Source organism: Tupaia chinensis, unplaced genomic scaffold (assembly GCF_000334495.1).
Source record: "Tupaia chinensis unplaced genomic scaffold, TupChi_1.0 Scaffold000477_1, whole genome shotgun sequence".
In the NCBI taxonomy this organism is placed as follows: domain Eukaryota; kingdom Metazoa; phylum Chordata; class Mammalia; order Scandentia; family Tupaiidae; genus Tupaia; species Tupaia belangeri.
In genome coordinates, this window is record NW_006159986.1 from 3,928,093 (window position 1) to 3,933,357 (window position 5,265).

Sequence of the window (5,265 nt, forward strand, 5' to 3'; positions counted from 1 at the left end):
GGTGGCAAGATAAGTGCACGACCCTTTTCCCTTTCTCTCATTTAAACATCAGTCAAGACCGGGTGTTCCAGAAGACCGTGTCTGTTACACCCATTCTGTTGTACATGAGAGGAAATCCCCCCAGGCCTTTCAACTTTCTGTTGGAACCGAGACCAGATCTTTAAAAGGAGCCACTCTCAAGAAGCAGTTAAGTGCTTAGCAGCTGTGCACATTCAAGCAGAACCATTCCATGTGTGGAATCTGGCCCATTTCCCAGGAAACAGTTTCCATCTCACCATGTAACAGGACAGGAAGAGTGTGAACTCTTGTTCAGATAGAGATTCCTTGTGCTCCACTCAGATTTCCACATTTCCATTGTGCTCTGGGTGTGAGAGTCCAGCTGTGCATGGTGGAGTGACTCATTTTTCCACCAAGACACATATTTCTGTGAGTCCCAGGGGCCTCTGATCAGTGTGAAAGAGCAATCAGCACAGCCTTGGTTCCTGGAGTCATCACATGACCGAAGAGAGCTAAGTTCAATGGCTTTTCCATGGACTTAAAGTGGCAACTGTACTATTCGGATCATTCGTGTTACAAACTTACTAATGTTTACAAGTGGTTCAAAGTGGCTACTTAGAGGCCGGTGGGTGGTGTGGTGGATAAGGGCGCTGGATTCCCACATGGCCTACCATGGTTCGAGTCCTGGACCTGGAGGCTTGTTTCTTGCTTTCCCTTTGTCTCTCTCTGTCTCTAATAAAATAAAAAACAATAACTAAAGGAATGAAATAAATAATAAATAAATTCTTTTTTTTTCTTAAAGTGAATATTTGAAGGGCCAGCAGTTGGTATAGAGATTAAGGTGTTATACTCCCACATGACTAACCGTAGATTGAGTCTCGGACCTGAAGGCTTGAAAATCACACCGGGCACACATGTATGCACTCCCAAGATCCCAAAAGGAGAATTGAAAAGGGATTATGGTGTCACTATACCCCCCGCGGGGGTAATTTCTCACATTATCTTTCTCTGTCTTTTTCCAGAGAGTGCACACGCCCTATGGCAAAAATCTTTAATAAAAAAAAAAAAAAAAGAGAAGGGCTACATAAAAACCCACAGGGAAAAAAAAGAATAAAATAAAAATAAAAGCATATTATGTATCCTTTGGGTATTTAATAATCTCATTAAGGAAACAAATACATTTTGATTCCCAAAGAAGTGAATTATGTATGAATGATAATTAATATATGCAATAAATATGAATATTCAATGGATATACAATCTATCAGGAATCCAGATACTTTTCTTTTTGGCTTCTTTCTTTTTCTGGTCATTTTCCTTCACACGTTTTAGGAAGCTATCTCTGCTCTTAGAATGCTTAATATGCTCAATATGCACATTAATTTTCTTGGCAAGAATCTTGCCCTTGTTCACAACAATGCCAACAGCATGCTGGGTGACATTGTAGACTCTTCTAGTTTTGCCATGGTAACATTTGTGGGGCATTCCTTTTCCAACAGTACCCATTCCCTTTATGTCTACACTATCACCTTTCTTGTAGATTCACATATATGTTGCCAAAGGAACCACTCCATGTTTTCTAAAAGGCCTAGAGAACATGTATCGGGTCGTCATTTTGTCCACTAAGGACCTGCAGGTGGCATGGTAATTAAAAATGCTTGGATCCCACATGGCCAACAGAACCGTTCAAGTCTAGACAAGAAGGTTTGAAAAACACCAGGAACTGAGGCCAGTAAGTGCTGTGCTAGTTAAGATGCTGGACTGCCTGCCACGTGGTCAACTCTGCAATTCCAGTCCCAGACCTGGCAGCTTGAGAATCATGCTGGAGGAACCAGCAGATGGCGTAATGGTTATGTTGCTGGACTCCCATGCAGTCAACTGTGGTTCGAGTCCCTGACCTGGTGACTTAAAACACATCCACACATATCCAGCATGATTTTCAAGCTGTCAGGTTTGGGACTCAAACTGCGGTCAGCTATATGGGAGTCCAGTGCCCCAACCACTACACCACCTCTTAGCCCCTTGAATAATTTTTGTTTTTAAGAGACATTTTTGCTATAGGGTATGTGTGCTCGCCAGAGAGACAGAGAGAGACAGACAGAGAGCAAGAAATCATTCCCCAGGAGGGATGGCCATGCTGCAATCCCTTCTCCCCCAGTCTCCTCTCGGGATTTTTGACACTTGTGCTCTCACGCTCAGCATGAATTTTAAGCCACCAGGTCCAGGCCTCAAACTGCAGTGGACTATGTGGGCGTCCAGCAACATAACCATTATGCCTCCTGCTGGTCCAATCCCTGAATGTTTTTTAAATAATTATTTATTTAATTTTATTGGTTATTGTTTTCTTCTAATTAGCTATAGGTGCGCACCAGATAGAGAGGGAGAGACAGAGAGAGAGAAGTGTAGCAGTAAGCCGCCAAGTCTAGAACTTGAACCACAGTCAGTCATGTGGGAGTCCAGAGCCTTAACCACCATGCCACCCACTGCTCCCCCCCAATAATTGTTTAATAGTAGGAAATAAACTTTAAAATTGCAGTTTATACTTTATCCTTAGCTAAAGACTTCGCCATGCATGTAAAGCCAAAGGTTCGGAAAGAGTTTATGCACAGACTTTGGGACTCCCTATCTATGGCTCACACCTTTGTGAAATTCTCCCCAACCTCCAACCCCAATTTTTGCCTGCTGGGATCGCCTTAAACTTTAAGATTCTGGAGTTTGGGACCAGCAGTTGGAGTAATGGCTATGTCACTTGACTCCCATGTAGTCGACTGTGCTTCGAGTCCCGGACCCAGTGGCTTAACCTCACGCTGGGCACGTGTGCATGCATGCCCAAGATCCCGAGAGGAGAATGGAGAAGGAATTGCAGAGTGGCCATCCCCCCACCCCCAGGGGGGTGATTTCTCACTTTCTGTCTCTCTGTCTCTCTCTGTCTTTCTGGCGAGCACACATGCCCTATAGCAAAAACCTCTCCAAAAGATAAAGATTCTGGAGTTTGAGGAGAATGGAGAAGGAATTGCAGAGTGGCCATCCCCCCACCCCCAGGGGGGTGATTTCTCACTTTCTGTCTCTCTGTCTCTCTCTGTCTTTCTGGCGAGCACACATGCCCTATAGCAAAAACCTCTCCAAAAGAAAAAGATTCTGGAGTTTTTCTTTCCGATCTTAGTCACTCACTTTGCGGACTGTGGACTTCCCTCAGGCTAAAAGCTGTAAAGAAACAGGAAACTCATCAGTGCTTTCCTCTTCCAAATACCCATCCCCATACACTATGTTCCCTCTTTGGCTTTCTCGTGAATGCCTTCAGGTACTTATTCTTTTTTCACATTTTGCCCAGAGTATATGGTTCTTATTTACAAGAAGACTTGATGTGATAGGAATTGATCAGCCATCCCTGGAAATGGAACTCCCTTCTGTATTCTTTTGGCATATTCTCATCACTGTTTTTTTATTTTTTTGGTGGGGGGAGGATTTCCTTAACTAACCATCACGACAGCATGTGCCAGGCTTAGCCTTCACTTACCCTGTTCAGTCCTAAAGCCATCCTTTTCTCCAAGAAGCTTCCTTTTTGTGAAGAATATTTAGAAACCAAGATCTGGACACCAGATGTGCTCATTGTTACATTGTGTTTTTGCTTCTAAGCTATTTCAACAGATTTATGTCTATAATGATATAGATATCTACATAAATATATATCAAGGGTGCCGGCAGGTGGCATGGTGATTAGGGAGTTAGACTCCCACATGACTGATCAAGGTTCAAGTCTCAGACCTGGTAGCTTGTTTTCTCACTTTCCCTCTCTCTCTCTCTCCCCACCCAGTGAGCATGTGTGCCATGCAGCAAATTAAAATAATAATAATGATAGATAAATATATATACATATATATATTTATACACATATATATATATAATTGTGGGATTATGTTGATGCTTTTATTCCAATTTCATCCTTCAAGGCTCCTCTTTTTATTCCTTTATTTATTTATTTTTTTTTCAGGGGGAAGGGGAGTTTGCCATAGGGCACCTGCACATGCCGGAGAGAGACAAAGACAGAGAGAGGCAAAGTGAGAAATCACCCTCCAGGAAAGATGGCCATGCCACAGCCCCCTCTCCTCCATTCTCCTCTCAGGATTTGGGGCATGCATACACATACCTGGTGTGAGTTTCAAGTCACTGGGTCCGGGACTTGAACTGCAGTCAACCACGTAGGAATACAGCACTTTAACTACCATGCCACCTCTTGACCTCCTTCATCCATATTTGTGACTACCTTTTCTTTTTCTCCCATAGTGCGAACTCTGGCTTCCAACTTATTATGTATGCTCAGTTCTATGATATACCCAAGATAATTGTATAATAGCTATTCCCATTCCAATATGAAAAACAAAACTATTAATAATAGTTCAAGAGGAATGGGGTCAGCAGGTAGCATGGTGGTTAAAGGCACTGGACTCCCACATGGCTGACCACAGTTTGAGTCCCAGACCTGCTGACTTGCTTTCTTACTTTCCCTCTCTTTCTCTCTCTTTCACTCTGTCCCTCTCTGGTCAAATTAAAATAAATAAATAAACAAATAGAGAAAGTTAAATAAAAAATAATTCTTAAAAAATTAAAAAAAAAAAAAAGAATTCAAGAGGACTGAACTCACACCCTAATGGTTATGGGAGCCAGATCCTGCATGGTAAATTATGGTTCAAGTCCCAGCCCTGGCAGTTTGAAAAACATGGTGGCACATGTATGTGCATGCTCCAAATCCCAACAGAATGAAGAAATGGAGGAGAAAGGATAGTAGCATGACCACATCCCATTGGGAGGGTGGACTCTCCTCCCTCTTTCTGTCTTTCTGTTCCTCTCTGGTCAGTGGATGGGCCCTGTGGCAAAAATGAAACAAAACAAATTTGTATTCAATGAATGGAAAAGAGGCATATAAAAGTTGACTGGGGAGCCAGCAAGTGGTAGGGTGATTAAGGGCACTGGCCTCTCACATGGCCAACTGAGGCTCGAGTCCTGGACCTGGCGGCTTGCTTTCTCACTTTACCTCTCACTCACGCACGTGCACGTGATCTCATTCTGTCCTTCTCTGGTCACATTTTTAAAAATAATAAATAAATAAAGTTAAATAAAATAATTATTAAAAAAAGAATTGACTGGAAACAAAAACCTATTTCATAGATTTTACTCAAATCTACTCTTTCTTCTTTTTTTTATGGAGAGGTTTTTTTTTTTTTTTTTGAGGATTTTTTTTTTTATGGGCCCCCTGCGCCGCACAGAAAC